This window comes from Lathyrus oleraceus, chromosome 2 (assembly GCF_024323335.1).
Source record: "Lathyrus oleraceus cultivar Zhongwan6 chromosome 2, CAAS_Psat_ZW6_1.0, whole genome shotgun sequence".
Taxonomy (NCBI): domain Eukaryota; kingdom Viridiplantae; phylum Streptophyta; class Magnoliopsida; order Fabales; family Fabaceae; genus Lathyrus; species Lathyrus oleraceus.
Window position 1 is genome coordinate 176,574,184 of NC_066580.1, and position 24,755 is coordinate 176,598,938.

Genomic DNA, 24,755 nt, shown 5'->3' on the forward strand with positions numbered 1-24,755 from the left:
ACAAGTAAAAATAGAAGAAAAGGAGGTGCAAAAAGGAGAGAAAAAGAACCAAATGCCAAAGCCCAGCCCAAAGCGCAAGACACAAATGTTGTGCCTGTGACGGACGTCACAGAGGGCGTGACGAGCGTCACGCAAAACAGCCTTGTGACGAACGTCACACATGGTGTGACGAACGTCACACCATTCCCCTACATTTTTGGCGCAAGTAACGCCTCAGAGACTTGAAGAGACGTTGAGGAGTGTTGGGCCCTATATCCACGCCATGCAATTAGCCACGTTGAAGACCTTTTGGCAGCAGGAAGTTACTTAATGACACCAATATAAATAGCCACTAAAAAAACCTAAAGTGGTCCCGGAGGCTTTTCCAATTTTTTCTTTTGTCGTTTTTCGCTTTTGCAATTTTCTTTTCCAGCAACTTAGGCATTGTTTCTTTATTTATTTTTTTACAAGTTCTACACTATTTCCCTTGCAATCTACATTTTCCTTTTTAGCATTTAGTTAATTCTTTTCGCACAATAGTTTCTACACCGGAAACTATTGTGTACCTTTTTACCGGATCTAACCTTACGTTAGAATCTAGTTTTTATTTCCTTCGTTTTAATTTGTTGTTTAATTGAAGAATCCAAGAACAAATCCTACCGGCTTGTGGTGGAGTGTTCAACACTATTGTTTAACGCATTCAGGTTCTTTAATTATTATTTAATGCTTTGTTTTATTGTTTATTTATATTATCTGCCTGGGATGAGTCTGTTTATGCATGATATATATTTTTGTTTGTTTAGCATGTCTGGCTAATTCGCCTAGATATCGGTATGTAAAGTAAGCGGAATAAGGGATCAAGACTAAGTCGGTCTAATTAAATTTAAAATTAAAATCAATCTTTTTACGGTCTCAATTTACAGGTTTAATAACAAGACTTTTTACAAAAGTAAAAGACATAAAGAAGTTAAAATCAATAGAGCGAGAGTTTGAGGTTTTAACTGGACAGTGTAAATTAGGCATAAATTCTAGATCAGGCGAGAGCAAGTTTTAGAGTTAATTAAATTCTGATCTTTTCCAAAAAGTATTTTTAAAGATTGAATGTGAGGATGAGAGTTAAGCATTCGAGTTTAATTGTATAACCTAAGTCAACAGAGCGAGAGTTTGAGATAAGGGTGTTTAAAACGGTCAGTGTTTTCTTAAAAAGAGTTTCTGCAACTTTATTGCTTTCAAAAAATGGTTTTTGACTTAATTATAAGTGACAGCTACATTAACATAAAATCATGGTTTATTCAACAGAGCGAGAGTTTGAGATAAAACCTTTAATCAATAAAGTTAACTGAAACGATTTATTTTAAAACCAAGAAACCGACAAAGAATTGATTCCCTAATTACGACGAACTACATACCGATATCCGCTTTATTAATATTTAATCTAGATCTTATTTTAGTTTTAGCTTTTCCCCCAAACAATCAACCATTATCCACCTTAGCTTTACGAAGTAACCTTAGATAACGGTATATCGATTCATAAGTCCCTGTGGGATCGATATCTTTTAAAACTACGCGATAGAACTGTGCACTTGCAGTTTGTACCCCATTCTCGACTCACACAGTCAGAGCGAGCAAGTTTTTGGCGCCGTTGCCGGGGACTTTTATTTAATCGATATCGTAACTCTTCCGTTACACTGTAGAGACTAAGGTTTCTTTTTCTTCTATTTCTTTCTTTCGTTGATTTGTATGCCACGCACTCGCTCACAAGGCGAACCGCTCTATTTACGAATCAACGATATCGAACTATATCTCCGAGTCCTACGACGAATTCGGGAATATCGTGCTGCAAACAATCTCCCTCCTGTAGAACTTCCTGATTTCAAAAACCTTTTTCCTTCGATAACCGAGATGGCAGAACCAGCTCGTGCTCTTAGAGATTACGCCACTCCATCGCAAGATGAGCCGCATTCAAGTATTGCTCCGCCCGCAATCGAAGCAAACAACTTCGAACTTAAACCTTCGCTGTTGCAGGCTGTGCAACAGAACCAATTCTCTGGAAATCCTACCGAGGATCCAAACCTTCATTTATCCGTATTTGTCCAATACGCTGATACTGTTAAAGCTAATGGTGTCACTTCGGAGGCAATTCGACTTCGTCTTTTTCCTTTCTCATTGAGAGATAGCGCTAGAAGATGGCTTCAATCTCTCCCTTCCAACTCAGTCACCACATGGAACGAGTTGAAGAAAGTTTTTCTTGCCCGATACTTTCCGCCAAGCAAAACAGCTATGTTAAGAGCCCAGATAAACGGATTTAAACAGAAAGACAACGAGTCTCTTTTCGAAGCATGGGAACGATACAAAGACATGATGAGACTTTGCCCACACCATGGTTTGGAAGACTGGTTAGTAATTCACACATTTTATAATGGTCTCTTGTACAACACAAGGTTAACAATAGACGCCGCTGCAGGTGGTGCACCAATGAACAAACCTTATGCTGATGCCTACCAGCTTATCGAAAGCATGGCCCAAAACCACTATCAGTGGGGAACCGAACGAACAACGGTGGAAAAGCCTCAAACGAAAACTGGCATGTACGAGATAAGTAACCTTGATCACGTTAACGCAAAAGTGGATGCTCTGGTCCAGAAAATTGAAAGTTTAAATGTATCGCCTCCAACCGCCGTGGTTGCTATAACTCAGAATTGCGAGGTCTGTGGAATCCAAGGTCACACTCCTACGGATTGTCAACTCTTGACAGGAATCCAAGCAGAGCAAGTAAACTATGCTCAAGGAAGCCCTTACTCGAATACCTATAACTCAAATTGGAAGAACCATCCAAACTTTTCATATAAGAGTAATAATGCTTTGTACGCACCTGGACAGTCTCCAAATCAAGCCCCAGCTGTACCTCCGGGATATCAGAAACCGAACCCATCCATGCCTAACAATAACGCCCCTAGGAAATCCAACTTGGAAATCATGATGGAAAACTTTATAGCTTCCCAACAACAAACCAACAAAGATTTCTTAAACCAGAATGTACACACTGGCGAACAACTTAAACAACTAGCAAGCAAAGTAGATGCCTTGGCTACCCATAACAAAATGCTGGAAACACAAATTTCACAAGTAGCTCAACAACAAGCACCTACTGCTGCCCCAACTGGTACATTCCCTGGACAGCCCCAACCTAACCCGAGAAGCCACGCTCATGCAATTATATTAAGAAGTGGAACGGAAGTGGAAGGACCGTCTGATCCAAGGATAGAAAACCAAAACCCTAAGAAATCAACTGAGGAAAGTGAACCTAAGGAAAAGGAAGAGAGTAATAAGGAAACCCTAGAAAAGAAGGAACCTTATGTACCTCCACCACCTTACAAACCACCTATCCCTTACCCTCAAAGGCTTGTTAAAACCAAAGATGCGGGCCAATTTAAAAAATTTGTTGATCTCCTTAAACAATTAAACGTTACAATTCCGTTCACCGAAGCTATTACGCAGATGCCCTCATATGCTAAATTCATAAAAGAAATTCTTTCTAATAAGAGGAAACTTGAGGATAGCGAAACCGTTACACTCCCTGCCGAATGTAGCGCTATAATCCAAAACATGCCCCCTAAACTCAAGGATCCAGGTAGTTTCTCTATACCCTGTCACATAGGAAAATTTGTCATCGACAAAGCCTCATGCGATTTAGGAGCCGGAATTAGCGTTATGCCTTTATCCATATGTAAGAAATTGGAAATGGGAGAATTAAGACCAACCAAAATGTCTGTGCAACTAGCAGATCGTTCCATCAAATATCCTGTAGGAATCCTTGAAAGCGTTCCCGTACGCATAGGTCAATTCTACATTCCAACTGATTTTACAATTATGGACATTAGAGAAGATGATATTACACCCATTATACTGGGAAGACCGTTCTTAGCAACTGCCGGTGCAATCATAGACGTAAAACGAGGACGACTCACCTTCGAAGTAGGTGAAGAGAAAATTGAGTTCATTCTCTCTCAATTCTTGAAAGCACCTGCAATAGAAGATACATGTTACTTCATGGATATCATCGATGAATGCATAAAAGAAGCAGAGCTAGGAGAAGACAAATCATCAGACTATCTTTTAAAAGACAAATCTAACCAATGTTTAGCAATAACACCGGACCCGACGCGATGTCTTAACAAACAAACCCTTGACCTGAAAACACTTCCCAAAAATCTGAGATATGAATTCCTAGACTTAGAACTTGAACGACCTGTGATAGTTAATGCAGACCTAGGAAGACTCGAAACAGAAAAACTCCTACATATCTTAAGGAAGTATCCAACCGCACTAGGGTACCACATCACCGATCTTAAAGGAATAAGTCCTTCTATTTGTATGCACCGCATCATGTTAGAAGAAGACTGTAAAACCGACTAAATCCGATCCTGAGTGAGGTAGTAAAGAAGGAAATAACCAAGTTATTGGAAGCAGGTATTATATATCCTATATCTGATAGCAAATGGGTTAGTCCTGTACACGTAGTACCAAAGAAAGGAGGCATAACCGTTATTGAAAACGAAAAAGGGGAAACTATAACTAAACGAATCGAATCGGGATGGAGAATGTGTATTGACTATAGGAAACTAAACAAAGCAACCCGAAAAGATCATTTCCCTTTACCATTCATTGACCAAATGTTAGAACGATTAGCAAAACATTCACATTTCTGTTATCTAGACGGTTATTCAGGTTTCTTTCAAATACCAATTCACCCTGATGACCAAGAAAAGACAACGTTCACGTGCCCTTTTGGTACCTTCGCTTATAGACGAATGTCGTTTGGTCTGTGTAATGCTCCTGCAACCTTTCAAAGATGCATGATGGCAATTTTCGCCGACTTTCTCGAAAACATCATGGAAGTATTTATGGATGACTTTTCCGTATACGGACAAAGTTTCGAAGAATGCCTTGTAAACCTAGAAAGAGTTCTTGAGCGATGTGTAAAAGTAAACTTAGTACTTAACTGGGAAAAGTGCCACTTTATGGTACAAGAAGGAATTGTTTTAGGACACATCATCTCGAACAGAGGAATTGAAGTAGACAAAGCCAAAATAGAGGTAATCGAAAATCTTCAACCCCCAAGAACCGTGAGAGAAGTACGAAGCTTTTTAGGACACGCCGGTTTCTACCGACGATTCATCAAAGACTTCTCTAAGATAACTAAACCTTTAACCGGACTATTGATGAAAGATGCTGAATTCATATTCGACGATAACTGTTTAAAAGCATTTCAAACGCTTAAGCAAGCACTGATCTCAGCACCCATAATGCAGACACCAGACTGGAATGAACCATTCGAAATAATGTGTGATGCCAGTGATTATGCTGTAGGTACTGTTTTAGGACAAAGAAAGGATAAAAAGCTTCACGTTATATATTACGCAAGCAGAACCCTAGATGAAGCGCAAATGAATTACGCCACTACCGAGAAAGAACTCCTAGCAGTGGTATTTGCGCTAGATAAATTTCGTTCTTACTTGGTCGGAGCCAAAATAATAGTTTACACTGATCACGCTGCTATCAAGTACCTTTTAACAAAAAAAGATGCTAAACCTAGACTCCTAAGATGGATCTTGTTGCTACAAGAATTCGACTTAGAAATCAAGGACAAGAAAGGAACTGAAAACGTAGTAGCAGACCACCTCTCTAGACTTGAGAACCTTGAACCGGAAAGAACCTCAATTAACGATGATTTCTCGTACGACAAACTTATAGCTACTTTGGAAGAGAGCAACTCCGACAAACAAGTAGAAACCACCTTAGCTATATCCGTCACACCATGGTACGCTGATCTCGTCAATTATTTAGCTGCCGGAATAGTCCCACCTACTTTATCTTACCAGCAAAAGAAACGATTCTTCTACGACATAAAACACTATTACTGGGATGATCCCTTACTTTTCAAAAGAGGCCCCGATGGTATTTTCCGTCGATGTATACCCGAAGAAGAGGTAGAAAATATAATCCAACACTGCCACTCCGCTCCTTATGGTGGACACACAAGTACATCCAAGACCTGCTCTAAAATCCTACAAGCCGGCTTTTATTGGCCAACTATATGGAAGGACGTACATGCGGCTATTAAGGAATGTGACAGATGTCAACGCACAGGAAACATATCTAGACGTGACGAAATGCCGCAAAAAGGTATTTTGGAAGTAGAGATTTTTGACGTGTGGGGAATAGACTTCATGGGACCTTTTCCATCCTCTTTCGGTAACAAATACATACTCGTGGCAGTTGACTACGTATCAAAATGGATCGAAGCTATAGCTTCCCCAACAAACGACACCCGAGTAGTAACTAGACTCTTTAAGAATATAATATTTCCGAGATTTGGCATCCCAAGAATAGTAGTCAGTGATGGTGGATCGCACTTTATATCCAAGGTACTCGAAAAACTACTGCTTAAGTATGGAGTGAGACATAGGATAGCGACACCTTACCACCCTCAGACCAGTGGACAAGTGGAAGTATCTAACAGAGAAATCAAGCAAATACTAGAAAAAACGGTCGCCACTTCAAGGAAAGATTGATCATTGAAATTACCAGAAGCTTTGTGGGCATACCGAACTGCTTACAAAACCCCCATAGGGACGACCCCATTTAAGCTCATTTATGGAAAATCCTGTCACCTCCCGGTAGAGTTAGAACATAAAGCCTATTGGGCTATTAGAAATCTGAATCTAAACTATAAAGCCGCCGGTGAAAAGAGAATCCTTGACATAAACGAATTAGAGGAACTCAGAAGAGACGCCTATGAAAATGCCAGAATCTATAAAGAAAGAACAAAACAATGGCATGACAAGCGTATATCAAGGAAAATCTTCAAGCAAGGCGACGCAGTCCTTTTATTTAACTCTAGACTAAAGTTATTCCCGGGAAAACTACGATCCAGATGGTCAGGTCCTTTTCATATCACTAACATCTTTCCCAGTGGAGCAATAGAAATTAAAGGCAAATCCACAGAACCATTTACCGTAAACGGGCAACGTCTAAAACACTATCACTATGCGGAAACCAATGGGGATTCGCAAATCCTACACTTAGACGAAATGCCCCCAGGACCTATAGATTATATTTAACAGTTTCTTTGTCGAGCTTGCGACATTTAAACAAAGCGCTTAGTGGGAGACAACCCACAATTATTTTATTATTTTCTTATTCTATTATTATCATTTTCCTATTTCTTCCTTAATTATTCTTTTAATTTCTGCTTAGTATTCATTTCTAATTTATCTTAATTTAATAATAACTTTTTTCTTCTTTCGGCATTTGGCCAAATCCTGACTAAAACTCATGTTTTCTTTTCTCTAGCTAACACTAACCAGATGGGACATATTGATCGTATGGGTATCAAATTCAGAGGGATGGCTCAGAAAAAAAAGTTTGAAGAACTAGCCACTAGAGAGATTCTACCTAGTTTATATGCTGATGATTGGGCTATGACTGCCCTTGGACTGAGACAAAGTGTCCTGTATTTGCTGAACCAGATAGGATGGGAGACATCCCCTATCCTGAGACATTTCACCACCTACCGGAGACTCACACTAGAATTCCTTAGCTCATTAATCTATCTACCCAGCCATGGGAAAGGAATTAGCAGAGGTTTTATCCAGTTCAGAATGTTCAACATGGAGTACCAATTTAATATTAGAGACTTTACCAACCTTTTGGGTTTTCCTACCTCCTTTGACACATTCACAGTAAGCCAGGAAGAACTTTTTGAATATAGAGAACTTGAACACTTTTGGGGTAAATTGACTGGAAATGACGAGCCCGAAGAACATGAGTTTCTCTCTGGAAACATACACAACCCGACCTTTAGCTATTTCCATAAGATCCTGACTCACACTTTATTTGGGAAGGAGCCAAACAGTACTTCAGTTTCACGTGATGAACTCTTCATCATTTTTTGTGCTTCCCAGAACCGTCCAGTAAACGGTGCTACTTTTATGTTAGCTAATTTGGACCACCTTATCCAGGATGAGCGAGCACCAATCCGAATAGGCGGTTTGATAACTATGATAGGTAATGCTATTGGATTACGTCAGCCTATGCTTGACCTAAGCCCTTTTTGTGGCATTACTACTATGAGTATACCCTTCCTCTTCAACACTATGTTTATAGCAAACCTAGGGTATGACGAGTTTGAGCTTATTATTGATAACCAGGTTCTTTGCCTATTCACCATGCCCGATCCTAGGACTAGCATTCATAACCGCAGTAACTGGCTCTACAACCTGAACGAAACCCCTACTCCTGCTAGATCCACTGAATCCATCCAGGACTATGAGATTTGTGATGACTATGAGACTTATGATGACCAGATCCCTCATGCTGAATCTGACCCTCAGACACCATCTGGCTATTATGATATTGACCCTCCTCCTCAGCCTGTTCAGACCGAAGAATCAGCAGTATCCGACCTCCGGCATCATATGCCCGGAACTGATTATAACACCGCCATTGAAGCTTTGATGTCAGAACAAGACGCCCTCAGAGGAGAATTTACTGACATGAGACACGAAGTTCTAGGATACATGAGCAGTATGACAGATCAGTTTCACGAGTTGCTACATCGTGTTAACTCTTTTGCTCCTCCGGCCAAAGATCGTGCAGATGGATAGAATTTAGTAATTTTTCTAAGTTATTTAGTTTTAAGTTAGATTATTCATTAATGTTATTTGAATGCATGTTCACATTTATTTCTCTTTCATTTCATTGTTTTCCTTTCCTGTATTACATTATGATCATTTTATTGAAGCTGTTTACTTAATTTTATTATGCAATAGCTATTAAGCTCTCTACTGTTGCTACCTATGACTTATTATTATACAAAGTAGAATAAGCGTGCAGGAGAAATTATATTGCAGAATAAACCAATCAAAAACAAAACAAAATAAATAATAAAAATAAAATCCTTTACCAAAGTGATTCTGTGAAACGCTACTGAAGCCTTGCCAAAAAGGAATGTGTGACGAGCGTCACACAATCCATAACGGACGGCACGCCAAGTGCCTGTTACGAACGTCACACCCCTGTGACGAGCGTAACACCCTTCCGACTAGTGAACGTTAAGGAGCCGTTGGAGACGAACGTTACACCTTTTTACTTTTTACCTTCCCCATTAATTTCCATTCAACCACACTTAATTACTTTTCAACCACTTTTTCTTTCCAACTTCCAAATTCTTCTCCTATAAATACCCCTCAAAACCTTCCTTCATTCACCACAAACCATTCTCTCCTACCAAGTACATTTCTTTTCTTTCCAAATCACCCCTTCAAAATTCATTCATCACAATGGCGGGAAATCAGAATTTCGGAAATATCATCTTCCGATCCGAAGATGAAAATTATCAAAGAGAGCAATTCGAGCGTTTCCAACAGCGAGGCGTCGTTTCCACCAGGTACCCCGATTTAACTTGTTTACAACAATTAGGATTACTCCAAGGTATCGAATGGATGCTCCGTCAAGCCAACTTAACCTTCCTTTGCACTCATAATCAACCCACCTACCCATCCCTAACCTTAGAATTCTTAAGTTCATACGACTACACCACCCCCACCGGTGAAGACGAATTTTTAACCGGTACCGCAACGTTCCGTATGTTTAACACCGAGTACTCCTTAACCCAAAACCAATTGAGTACCATGCTACAATTTCCCATAGAAGGTCTGGTACACCCTAGAATCCCTCCAAACTCAAACTGGAACACAGTTGACGTCTTCGGCCTTTTCAAGAAAATTTCCGGTATCGATACCTACAACTGGGAAGAGCTCCTTCTTTCCCATATACATAACCCCACTATCCGGTACTTTATCCGCATCCTGCAAAACACAGTTTTTGGAAGACCAAACAACAGCAAGGTCAACTCAAAGGAGCTATTCTTCCTCCAATGCGTCTTCGAACCGGATACTCAAGTAAACGCCGCCTCCTTTCTATTTCATCATATCCGCACCTTATGTGCTAGAGGCCGGCAACCTTTTATAATTGGTGGATCAATCACCACCATAGCACTTGGCCTAAACCTAGGGGATAAACTCCAAACTTTAGAATCTCTACCTCCCCTATCTATGGATATCAGCTACTGTCGATCCAGCCGCCTGATTAAGAACAGAGTTGGCGGAGGATATTATCTTATGGTGAACAACCAGGCAGTCCCAAGCGTTGTTCTACCAAATATCGCCCTAACTGATGTCACAAACCCCGACCGCCACCTCTATGATCTAAACGCTCCCGAAGCCACCGAGCCTTCACAAACAAACCCGCACACAGACGAGTTTGAAGCAATGGAGCAAGGTGATCATCCGCCTACACAACAGTCAGTCCCGCTCAACCCTTCCGGCAATGCAACTGGCCCATCCTCCCAACGTCGTCGACGAAGAAGGCCTGCAACCAACGACGACATCATGGATGCTATTGATGGTATGCAGGCACAGAATGTCGCGATGATGCAGATAATGCATCAAATGCAACAACAACAGGATGCTAGGAATGCCATAACCGACCAGCAGTTTACTGAGTTGTTCAGCAGGTTCGACAACTTAGACTTACGTCAGAGATCACCAGGTCCAAGAACCAGAGGCGGAAGGCAGCCTTAGTTGTAGTTTCTTTTTTCCTTTCCATATTGTATTTCATTTCCTTAAAACATTGGGGACAATGTTTAGTTTAAGTATGGGGGGGAAACCATGTTCTTTCTATTTCCCTTTTCAAGTATGTACCTTTCCCTCCATTGTTATTTTAATTACTATAAAAAAAAATAAAAAAAAAATCTATTATTTTAAGTTAAGTCCCGAGTGTGAATAAATTTCGTATTATCTATTCCCCTCAATTTTCTTGAGCCATAACAAAAATTTAACACACCAAATAAGTATAAAGGTTGCTTATTTTATAAAACTTGAGTGAAATCAAAACGAAATCATTACCATAACAACGCTCTAAGAACCTCAACATGTTAGATCAGGATAAGTACCTATTATACCGATTCCTTGAACTTTTATAGTAACCCCAAGTAGTTTATACGAGAAGTCAGCACCATCTCAATAGCAAACCACGTGGAGAGCCGATGAATATAAGTGGATGATTCCCAAAGTAACGAAATATATATATATATATATTATATATATATATATATATATATATATATATATATATATATATATATATATATATATATAAATATATCAGGAAATGCACTAATTAAATTAGGTGATCCTTACCAGATCATTTAATCTAAAGGTTGCAGATCATACAAAAACACAATATGAAAGATCCATTATGAGTTGGTTCAGTAGGTATCTGGTACTGAACTTGGTAGGGCGAACTACGGTTCGATCCCCCGCAATTTGCAATGGACTGAATAACGAAGTTATCCGACTTATGTACCAGAACTTCTAGCTAAAAGGGAATCATAATCACTAACAGGTTACTCCACTATGTGCGCGAAAAGATAAAGGGCTTAATGTGATTTCGCTAGAATGAAAACGGGTGAAATAAGAGTAAAGGAACTAGGATAGCTATCATAGTGTACTTGAACTGATTTGCATAAGGTGGGGTTATCTAGGTTGTGACAGTGGGTGTTGATATCAAGATTTAACTCAAGTTGCTTCTAAACAAAATCCACTTGCAACCTATTACGAATTGATGTGTGTTTTGAAATTTCATCTGGCTAAATTTTTAAAACGAGTTCTATACTGAATTTTGCTTGAGGACAAGCAAAGATCTAAGTATGGGGGAGTTTGATAACACGAAATTATATCATATTTTAGGACTTAATTCCATTAAATTCTATGACTATTTATTTCAGTTCACTTCATTTTATAAGATATTACGTGGTATTTTCTTCCTATTTGTCTCAGGTGGTTTATTTTGAAGCACAAGTAAAAATGGAAGAAAAGGAGGTGCAAAAAGGAGAGAAAAAGAACCAAATGCCAAAGCCCAGCCCAAAGCGCAAGACACAAATGTTGTGCCTGTGACGGACGTCACAGAGGGCGTGACGAGCGTCACGCAAAACAGCCTTGTGACGAACGTCACACATGGTGTGACGAACGTCACACCATTCCCCTACATTTTTGGCGCAAGTAACGCCTCAGAGACTTGAAGAGACGTTGAGGAGTGTTGGGCCCTATATCCACGCCATGCAATTAGCCACGTTGAAGACCTTTTGGCAGCAGGCAGTTACTTAATGACACCAATATAAATAGCCACTAAAAAAACCTAAAGTGGTCCCGGAGGCTTTTCCAATTTTTTCTTTTGTCGTTTTTCGCTTTTGCAATTTTCTTTTCCAGCAACTTAGGCATTGTTTCTTTATTTATTTTTTTACAAGTTCTACACTATTTCCCTTGCAATCTACATTTTCCTTTTTAGCATTTAGTTAATTCTTTTCGCACAATAGTTTCTACACCGGAAACTATTGTGTACCTTTTTACCAGATCTAACCTTACGTTAGAATCTAGTTTTTATTTCCTTCGTTTTAATTTGTTGTTTAATTGAAGAATCCAAGAACAAATCCTACCGGCTTGTGGTGGAGTGTTCAAGACTATTGTTTAACGCATTCAGGTTCTTTAATTATTATTTAATGCTTTGTTTTATTGTTTATTTATATTATCTGCCTGGGATGAGTCTGTTTATGCATGATATATATTTTGTTTGTTTAGCATGTCTGGCTAATTCGCCTAGATATCGGTATGTAAAGTAAGCGGAATAAGGGATCAAGACTAAGTCGGTCTAATTAAATTTAAAATTAAAATCAATCTTTTTACGGTCTCAATTTACAGGTTTAATAACAAGACTTTTTACAAAAGTAAAAGACATAAAGAAGTTAAAATCAATAGAGCGAGAGTTTGAGGTTTTAACTGGACAGTGTAAATTAGGCATAAATTCTAGATCAGGCGAGAGCAAGTTTTAGAGTTAATTAAATTCTGATCTTTTCCAAAAAGTATTTTTAAAGATTGAATGTGAGGACGAGAGTTAAGCATTCGAGTTTAATTGTATAACCTAAGTCAACAGAGCGAGAGTTTGAGATAAGGGTGTTTAAAACGGTCAGTGTTTTCTTAAAAAGAGTTTCTGCAACTTTATTGCTTTCAAAAAATGGTTTTTGACTTAATTATAAGTGACAGCTACATTAGCATAAAATCATGGTTTATTCAACAGAGCGAGAGTTTGAGATAAAACCTTTAATCAATAAAGTTAACTGAAACGATTTATTTTAAAACCAAGAAACCGACAAAGAATTGATTCCCTAATTACGACGAACTACATACCGATATCCGCTTTATTAATATTTAATCTAGATCTTATTTTAGTTTTAGCTTTTCCCCCAAACAATCAACCATTATCCACCTTAGCTTTACGAAGTAACCTTAGATAACGGTATATCGATTCATAAGTCCCTGTGGGATCGATATCTTTTAAAACTACGCGATAGAACTGTGCACTTGCAGTTTGTACCCCATTCTCGACTCACACAGTCAGAGCGATCAGGCTACACTGAAGAAGGCCCCACAGAAGGCTCTGCATCATCTACCATCTTGGTAAACTTCACCGCGAACCTAAGCTCAGTGTTCTCCTGCTGCAATCTCCCTATCTCCTTCTGGTGAATCTTCATCTGTCTAAAATAATGATCTCTCTCTGCAAGATAATGATCTCTCTCAGCATTGATCTTCACATTCTCTGTTTCCTTAATCTTCAGCTTTGCCTCCCATTCGGCGATAAGGGTTCTGACTCTGTCGTCCCTCCGATCCCTCACAAGGATTTGTCTCCTCTTCTCATCTTCAATGACCTTCGAAGCTCTAGCCAACCTCTCCTTGGTGATGTCGTGCTCCCTTGTGGATGACTCTAAAGCTTGGCTGACTTTGCCATAATAAGCGGTGTCTATCTCAAAGCGCTTCACCACAAAAGCATGTCTCTTATCCTAATCTTCCATCCTCGCTTTGATCTCCTGATTAGCCATCTGAATCCTAGCAACACTCATCTCCAATTCAGTCTTCTCTGCTTGCAGCTGATCTCTGGCTTTCTTCATCTCAAGGAATTCTTCCATACTGACAGAAGAACGTGGACCCTCAATCATAGGACACCAAGAATCACCTCCAGGAAATGGTAGATATGTGAGCTCAATCCTCTTCCTAAGCCAATCGTCAAATGGAGGAAAAGACCTGATGTTGACCTTGCCGAAAGGAACCTTGCCCTTCCTCTGAATATTTCGCCATGCCCCAGAAACTTGCCTCAACCGCATCAAATTACCCTCAGCCGGGAAATAGAATGACTCCTGAATCTCGCTCGAGAGGAGGAACCTCCATAGCAAACCCCATTTGTCTCCTAAGAAGCGTCGGGTTGTGATTAATGCAACCCTGAACTCCTATGAGAGGCACATTGGGAAAACTCCCACAACTGTAAATGAAATCTCGTCCGGCCACACCATTGTGAGTCCAAGCTATGTCCTTGGCCCGCAAACCCATCAACCTGATCGACCACTTGACAGTAGGATCAAGAGCGACAAAGGCACCTCTGGAAGGCAAATACCCCATAAACCACTTGTACAGCAGCTGAGTACAACATCGGATCAATCCCCCACGCCGCTTCTCGTTCCGATTATGGACCGAGTAATATACATCCCCAACCAGAGTAGGAATAGGATTCCTCTGTATAAACAACCTGATGGCATTAATGTCTACAAAGTCTTTCTGATTAGGAAACAGGATGATACCATAAATGCTCACAGCAATCAAAGCACAAACAATCTTCCAATTACCCACAGCAGCATATTCCTTGGCCTTAACTTCCAAGAAACTCAGATGAAAATCGGGTAACTTTCCTTTCTCCTTCAAACCCCCCTTGGTCACCTCCGGGCTCAAATAAAGAGCACGAGAAATCTCAGCCACATCAGGTTCCCCCTTCGTGGCATAGAAAGGAATCTGATCTCGAATCGGAATACTCAGGATGCTAGCATAGTCCTCCATCACAGGTCCCAACAAGTAACCCGGGAAAACGAAGCATCTCAAGCCCGGATCATAAAACTAGAGAAGAGTATGGACGGCGCTCCTATCATTGTCTGTGAGCCTGAAAACCAACTTCAGAATACCACCATATGCTTCCCGGAACATCCCCACATGGTCGGGTGTAATCAATACTATCATATCTCTCAGCACATCAATCTCGGGGTTGAAGAAACTGTAGGCAACGTCATCCTTCAAACCGGTCCTCATGTCTGGAGCAAAGGAGTCTCTCAACCAGGATCTCAATCAAAAATGTCCCTGCATATGGATAAACATGTGTTAGATGCAGATAAATGCAAAATATGATGATGCTGATGAATGAATGCAATGCATTGTGCCATCCTCCAAGTCATCTGAACATCTGTTGCATTGAGTTACAGCCTCTGAACCGATCACAACCATCTGAAGGAATATGTAACCACACATCCAACTCAGGGATTCCGAAATAAACGGAACTGAAAGATACATCACCATCATCACCAGAGATTCTCTGAACAGGTAACCACAATACCCTCTGAACCAGCCCGGGGAATCCTGAAATAAACGGATCCCCACTGATACATACCACGGACAAAACTCCGGCGTCTCGGAAATAAATCCATAAATCCAACTTATAAATAGGACTCTGATCAACGGCACCATTAGTCACCATCAAAGTCACCATCAGAACATGCATCTGTAAGAATCAACCCTCCCCTCACAGGTGAATTCTAATCAGGTCATCCTAAGGCGGATAGTGGTCTTGACAATCGGGCAAAGATACTCAACGGGTTTGCCCTTTCGGGTGTGCCGTTGCAGCTCTCTTAAGATCATCTAAACCAAAGATCCGGGAAAGAACGGTCACCGAAGTCAATAGCTCAAATGAGGTGACTCAACCAAAGTGGATACCCCACAAAGGAAGAGCACTCTCAAATGAACCTCGTCCGGCTTGTGGTATGTCACGTTGCAACAATATGCTGATAAAGCAAATGAGGAACGTGAGACCACACTAATCCTAAGTGTATACTCGGGCCTGGGTTTTAGCCCCACTCAGAACACCTACCCCAAATCATAGGAACCACTTGTACAGAGGACATCAAAATGATAGCATGATGCATGCAAATATTTATGCAAATATATACACAATAGAATAATAAATGCAATAAATAGAGCAACACAGGCAACCTAAACAATCCTAGAGAACGCTAGGAGAGACTCGCTTAGGGAAGATGGACCAGCAATAGGTCAACTTCAGTATTCCCCAGCAGAGTCGCCAGCTGTCGCATCCGCGAAAAACAACCGGCGGGAAAACACAAAACAAACAGAGCCGCCACCTGCGTTATTTATCCCAAAAGAGGGAAAGGAAACGCTCGAAGTAAACCTGGAAAAGACATGGTCTCGCGACCAAAGAGAGATGGGATCGGGAGTCGATTATGCGAAGGGAAGGTATTAGCACCCCTACGCATCCGTCGTACTCGACGGGATCCACGCTCAAAAGAATAGAAGTAAGGTTGCTAAACACTGCTCAAAAGAATTCACACACACACTGGAAACAACACAGGTGGGAGAAGAGGGAAGCGGGCTCGCTAGGATATCGCATCCTATGCCTACGTATCTCATCTGAAATGAGAATCAGAGCTACCGTAGTTCGGCTCACGCACGCCGAAACAAAACACACACAAACAGGCAAACATGGAAACCGAATGCCAATCGCTGGACTTACATCAGACTCTGAACCAAACAAACCCACACTGGAAACCAAATGCCAATTGCTGGACTTACATTGGACTCCAAGCACACAACAATAGGATATGGAATGCCAATCGCTGGGCTTACATCCATCTCCTAAGCAACAAGAAGGTTAACAAACAACAAGTTACTAAGGAGTCTGGCACTCGAGCCTAGCAACTGTCAAGCAAACACACACAAAAGAAAAAGGGTGCCCGGAGAGATCTCGTGCGACCTCCTGCCTACGCACCTCATCTGGTATGAGGATCAGGGCAACGTAGTTCCCCTTAACAGGGGAGAAACTTTCTCCTAACCAGAGACTGGGAAATGACAAACTAGAAGGGAGACTGACTCGAGCCTAATAGTTATCTTGTATTCCACAATGGTCCTAGGTTGAGTTTTCTATCTAACTTGCACAGGCAGCAAGCCATCCTAAACAGGAAAAGCAAAGCAAACATACACACAATTAGCATACACTATATACAAACAAAGTAGGCTCACACAAGGTTAGGCTGTGAAACACAAGCCAACTGGAATCGGGTGATGTTAGCTCTTAACCCTAACATTGAGAGTTAGGGTGAAGCAGATGAAATGGGAAGTGAGGGGTGTGCCTCACAGCTCTTATCCCTGGCCTGGGAGAGCTTGACTCAAATAGAAGGTGTGGGAGTTCAGAAAGCAGGAACTCTTCTCCACATATGACTGACTCAACAAAGATCTTGGGTTAATATCCACAATGCATCAACACAAGGTGTGTGAGCAAAGGGATGACTCAACAGAATAGCAGGAGATGGATTGCACATCTCTTTTATCTGCCAATTGCCTTATCAAAGGTCTTTTCCTGCTTGGCACAAAGATAAACAAACACAAGCATTGCCTCTTAAGGAGGGCTTCAGACAGGTGCCTGCCCAAGTAACAGGACAGGTCTTCCAGACTACATGAAGTCAGAGAAGTTATACCTCAAATGGTTAAGCAACCAAGCAACAGCAAAAGCAAGTCCAAAAGAACTTAAGCAACTAATGTACCTGAAAACAATCTAACTCAATCAGTATACAATTCAAACAAAAGTCAAACAGACAGTTACAAGTCAACAGTCAACTGTACGTAATCAAACAAGCAAGCTATGCATCAAGATGCAAGGCACAAGCTCAACTCAAAGGAGCTAATCCACCTACAAAACAACTCAATTTTAATCAACATCAACCAAATAGGCAATTCAATCCAATGAATCAATTCCTCAAGGCCATATGCTTCTTGTCCTGAAAACAAAGCTCAAACATGAGAAGCAAACCACTAGGACAAGGCCTAGGGTCAAAGAGGGAGAAATAATTCAAAACAGAACATGAAAATTGACATGAATCAAGCTCAATCAATTAAGAACACAATCCAAAAGGTCTCATGTCAATAGCATCAACCAAATTCATTTCACAAGTCAAATAATGCAAAGTATGCAAGTTCAAAGCTCATTGAAGCAACAGAATGAACAAATCCATATCAATTCCAAAATGACTCAATAAATCTCAAGAAAAATCATGGCTAAACAGCACACATCACATGATCATCACACCAAAAATCAAAGCATTTGGACAAGTTTAGGCAAGTCAAATAAATTCATCAAGTCAAGGTATGCACAAACAAGCTCAATTGAGGCACAATTTCATACATCAAGTTAACACAAGCCTAAAACAGAATCCAAACATGATAAAGACCTCAAACCAAAGCCACAACAAACTTCAAAGTGTCTAGAATCAATGTGCAAAATTTTCAGTTCATATGATAAACAACAAGCATTTCACAAATCATTTAAGTTCATGACTATCAAAAAGTCCACAAATGGCAAGCCAGAAAGGAAAATCCCAAACAAATCAGAAATCATTCCAAAAATTCCACAAAAATTCACAAGCAATCCTAACATCCAGAGGTAGCATCATGCAAAAAAATTACATCAATTGGCATTTGTTTAGCATGGCAAATAAAATCCACAAGTCAAGCAAGCAATGGTGTGACACACATTGTCACACCTACACTAAACAGATTATATCTCAACAACCAGAAATGAGAAAAATGCAAACTCTATACCAAAATGTCAATTAGGATGTCTAGTTTAAGCATGCAAAGTTTCACAATCATTGGATTAAAATCCATCATTTCATGAAGCAAATGGCAAGGTAGGTACAAAAAGCATACACATGTGAACAATCCCTAAACCAAAACAAAATTCATGCGTGCACAATTTCTGGAAAAACTCTCATAAAATACTAGACACAACAAGGAACATCATGCAAAAAATCCCAGGCCAATTGGATCATTATTCATGGAGATATGAATTTTCTAAGTGAATGGAAAATAAAAAAAAACATGGAAGCATGTACATGAATGGCATGGTGAACAAAGGAATAAAATGCAAAAGCCTCATTCGAAACAGCCAGAGCCAGGAATCGAAGTGGCTGCGCTTTTGAATTGAAGCGCCCTTAAGTGAAACGCACCGTTTCACTTAAGGCTATGTGGCAAGGGCGAGCAACCTGGACCAACCAATTAGCCACGCAGGAGACACGCTGTACCACTGCATGGCCACAAACACGAAATCACATGCACAGCGCGCTAGGACGGATCAAAAGCATTTTTGGACATGAAACCCTAAGTGTTCTTCATGTTCATGCGTGTTCATCAGCTCAAAAACATTTTCGTCCAGAAATTCACAACAACCACACCGTTGGATAGATCTTTCAACAAGCAATACGAATCTAAGTTCAATTTAACCTAACTCCACATGCATCAAGAGATTCGAGCTAAAGAACATTCATTCATCAAACTTAAAATCAACATAACTAAGGCATTTCAGCATGGATTTCAACGATCTAAAGTGCAGATTAACCACCTATGAAAGATCTACAACCTACATCCATCAATTTCATAAATCATGAAAGTCGAATTCTAACCTTGTTGGAAGTGCAGAAGTGAAATCGAGGCTTTCAGGCTTGGCAAGGCACAAACAGAAGCTCCTCAGCTCTTGGATGAATGAATGGAGGAAAGTTTGAGTGTTAAACTGGCACGATCTAGCTTAAATCTCCACTTGCCATTGATGAGCAAAACTTCAACAGTCCTCGAATCTTGAAGAATTCCTTTGAATCTTGCTTCCAATAGGCTCAATTATGCTTGTGGATGATGATGCAATCAAGAACAAGGCAAGGCTTGTGAAGAATTTTGAAGAAAAAGTGAGAGAAAAAATTGTGAAGATTTGTGAAACTAGATCTAGATCTGAGAATTTGATGTGTTAACCCTCTTTTCTGTTATGATTATGCTTTTATATGGTGTGCTAATGATGTTGGTAATCACAATTAAGCCAAATGCAAATGGATTAGTGAAATTGAAGGTGTTTTGGCCAATTTACAAATGCACCCTACATGCATGAAATAGATGCTACAGTACACGAATTATGCTTCAATTCACTTCAAAATGACATGTAGAAGCCAAATGCAATGCTTGGAAGTGAAAACAATGCATACTTTTTGAATTTGGATTTTCCCTCCAAAATTCAAATGAAAATGCCAATATTTTTGTGATCAAAATGCATGGAATATGATGCATGTTTTGGATAGCTCATGTCAAGATAGAAATGTTGCAAAAAGAACCACTTCATTTGGCCTTATGGTTCAAAAGTTATGCACTTGTGAAGTTCAAATTGACTTGGCAATGATTGATCCATATCTTCTCAACCATTTCATGTTCAACAAAATTTCATTTGAAGCATTTTTGGTCATGTAATCTTGAGGAGAAAACCTTTCCATTTTTGGCAAATTTGAATTACAAGTCACTTTCTATTTTTGGAAAGTTTTCATCTGACTTTATTTTCTTCAATGTTGATGTTTGAAATGTCAAATGAGACTTGTATGGACATGAATGAAGTCTCTCTAACCATCTCCCACCTTCAAATCCATGATTGAATGCACAGTTGACTTTGGTTGACTTTCTAGGGTTTCAGATGAATTTCAGCTTGACTGTTGAGCTTGAGCCTCAATCTCCTGATGACCTGGCTCCAAAATGAAACCCTAGCTTTCACAAACTCCATAAAACCATATGATGATCCCCATCTCATGAAAGACCTCATCTCCCTGACAAACCCTGATTGGTACAATACAACTGATCAGGGTTGACCAGAGGTCAAAACCCTAATCCCAAGGAACATGATCAGGCACAATGAACCTCTTGGTGATGACAAGACCATGATGATGATGATGTACCACTTCAACCAAGATAAAGATCAACCTCCTTGAGGAACCAAGAAACCCTAATTGAAGCACAAACCCTCAGATGATTAGTGATCAATTCATGAAACCCTCAGGCTTGAATCTCTTAACCTCTTTATCTTCTGAACAAGACTTAGGAGGATGGCTTGCTCATTGTTTCCACATGATATGCAAATATGCAATGACTAATGTCCTACAAGATGAAATGCAATATGCTAAGCTAGTCCCAAGAGAGGAGGGCAAATTTTGAGGTGTTACACTAGCTTAAGGGATGCGTCAGTTCATCTGGCGCATCCTCTTCTAAAAGTGGTTATTTTGGTATTTTTTTTTGAAATAGTTGTTATTTTCGAAAAAAAAATTAAAATGATTATTTAAAAAAAATCCTTATTTGATTCTTATTTTATTATTTTACTTACATTGATTTATGTAATTCAAATATTTAGTGTTATATAACATATATTCGTATTCTATATTGAACATTTTTTTAAGATGGTCGAATGATTTTGCAATTAGACACGAAAAAGCTTTTTTTTTTTGTTTCTATTATTTTTCTGTATTCATAAGCGAACTCAACAATAATTAAAAGTAAAATATAATTGTTATTGTTAATTCACTTTTTTAAAAAATAATCATTTTCATAAACCTTTAAAAAATAATTATAATTATAATTTAATTAAAATGTATTAAAAAAAAGGCATGTATTATGATATTTTATTTTTTTTAGCTCTTTTAAACCTCTTAAAATAATTAATTACACAATTTTTTTATTAAAATAAATATAAATTATAATACATGCTTTATAAAAAAATATGTATTATTTTAAGACTTAATGACCATGGTGTTCTTGGCCAGCCATAGGCCCAATACGGATGAGATCTAGCCCAATAATGTAAAGACAAATTAAAATAGTTCAACTATAACATCCACATACAATATATAATTAGAAAATATAGTATATATAGTGCAATCGGTACTTAATACATATAAGAGCCTATCAACAATAATATATATCTACATGTCCAAAGAAAATAATATACATAAATGGTACATGATATACAAAGGTGTCTAAACAAAAGAAATGATTCTTCTCAACTGACTCGTTCCTTCACTAGAAGAACACCGACTAAAATTTTCAATATCACGTTGTATACAACGTGTAAAATGGACTCAAGAAACCAATTCAAAAATTTCATCAATCGGACTCTCTGAGATCCACCATCCCCTTCCCAAATCACAATTCACTTGGCTTCCACTCGAAATGGTCTTTATCGACTGACTATTTCCTTACCCAGAAGAACACTGATTATAGTTTTTAATATCAGACCGTCCATATTGTGTAAAATGGACTATGAAACAAACAAATTCTAAATTTTCATCAATCGGACTCCCGGAGGTCCACTACCATCTTCCCAGATCCACAATTTAGACGTCTTCCACTAGAAACAGTCCTTCTCGACTACCTTTTTCCTTCATTGTAAGAACACCAACTAGAATTTTCATTATCCGGCCATCCACATCGTGTAAATTTGACTACGAAACAAATAAATTCAAATTTTTCATTAATTAAACTCCGAGAGGTCCACAACCACCTTCCCATATCACAATTTAGAGCTCTTCCAATAGAAAAGGTCTTTCTCAGTTGAGTATCTCCTTAATTGGAAGAACACCGGCTAGAATATGAAATCGTACACTTCGTTTAAAATGGACTAATAAACAAAAAAAATCAAAAGTTTCATCAATCAGAATCTCAAAGATCCATCATCACTTTCCCATATCACAATTCACAAGTCTTCCACTATAAATGACTCTTCTCGACTAACTATTTCCTTCAATAGAAGACCATCAACTACAATTTCCAATATCAGATTATCCACATCATGTAAAATGGACTAAGAAACAAACAAACAAAATTCATCAATGGAGCTCTTGGAGGTCCACCATTGCCATCCCAGATCACTATTCATACACTTTCCACTAGAAATAGTCCTTCTCAATTGGCTATTTCCTTCACCAGAAGAATATCAACTAGAATTTTCATTATCGAACTGTCCACATCATGTTAAATACACTAACAAACAACCAATTAAAAAAAATTAACAATCAGACTCTTAAAGATTTACTTTCACCTTCAAAGACCATAATTCACAAGTCTTTCACTATAAAAGAGCCTTTCTCGATTGACTTTTTCTTTCACCAGAATAATATCAACTAGAATTTTCAACATCGAATCGTCCAACTATGTAAAAAGGACTAAGAAACAAACAAATTCAAACATTTCATCAACCGGACTCCTAAAGGTCTACCATCACCCTTTAAGATCACAATTCACATGCTTCTACTAGAAAAGGGTCATTCTCAACTGACTATTTTCTTCCCAGAACTCGTAAGGGTCGCTACGCCTATCAAAATTTCCAAAGAGGGAGGCGTGAAGCTCTTAGGGACGAGTGTTTCCCATATCTCATCTAAGAGGGGCAAGGGGTCTACCACCTCCGTCTCCTCTAGAGGGTGACCTTTCTAGTGTGACACTTATGAATATAGTTTGTTTTACACGTTGTGGACGGTGCATTGTTTAAATTTAGAGTTAGTGTCCGTCCAGGGCTGGAAAAAGTCGATTGAGAGTGACCTTTTTCAATGTGACACTTGTGAATTATGCTTTTTGCAAATACACATTGGTATCTAGTTTTAGAAGTCCTTGCTATTCAGATTAGTTGAGATTCAATTGGAGAAATTTCGACTCTCAACTGACTTTTCTTTCAATTAAACATGAATAAATAATACAATTAAGAAAATTACAATCACTTAATAGTTTTTAACCAAACTAGATATGAAGGGAACACTATTTCTACATATCTAGGTTTATTAAAATTATTGTTATTCAGATTAGTTAAAATTGATACATAAAAAAATTGAAGAGTTTTTTTTTCCGAAGAAATGAAATCGATTTTAAGAAAAAATTGGTTCTCATACAAAAATATTATGGTAAACACATATGTCATTATCCAAATTTAAATTATATTACATGTATATCTCATTATTACCATCAAACGAGTTTTAAGATATATAAATCAATTGTATCAGACTAATTTTTTTACAAACAAATTGTATCATATCATTTATTATTTTAGAAGACAATTAAAAATACAATCTTCTTAATGATATGTCAAGTAACCAAATTTTACATCAATATGCTTCAGCCAAGTCCGATGGGTACAATTATCCACTTTTTATTGATGGGTAATGAAGTTGGCCCCATAATTAAATGTTCGGTAAAAAAACTTATGATTAAAATATAATATCCCCTCTGTTCCAAAATAAATAAATGTCACTAGGGGTGTTCGCGGTGCGGTTTGGGCGTTTTTTCCGATAAAAATCACCCGAACCGCAAGAGAAATAAGCATGTGGTTCGGTTTGGTTCGGTTGGCTTTTAGAAATAAAACCAAACCAAACCAAACCAAATCAATGCGGTTTGGGTTGGTTCGGTTGGTTCGATTTTTTATAATATTTTTATTGAGCCATATATACTCCTATAAATAATGACATAACTTTGTGTTTAGTCATTCATACATTACTAAATAACATCAAAATTCATCATATTTAGACAAAAACGTTTCATTCAATATACAAAAAATCAGATTAGACAAAAGTGGAATAAAAGACAAATATAAATAGTAGCATAAAATAATATCAAAGACATTATAATAAAACATAAAAAAAACATATGAGATGAGAGATTAGAGAAGATGAAAAAAAAACATAAGAGATGCGAGGTTGAGAAGAAAAGTGCAAT

At 38.7% G+C, this 24,755-nt stretch overlaps 1 pseudogene; it reads right to left on the reverse strand.

Moving 5' to 3' along the window:
• Positions 1–2,266: 2,266 nt before the first annotated feature.
• LOC127124156 (uncharacterized) lies at positions 2,267–2,366 on the reverse strand (annotated as a pseudogene).
• Between the last annotated feature and the right edge of the window lie 22,389 nt (positions 2,367–24,755).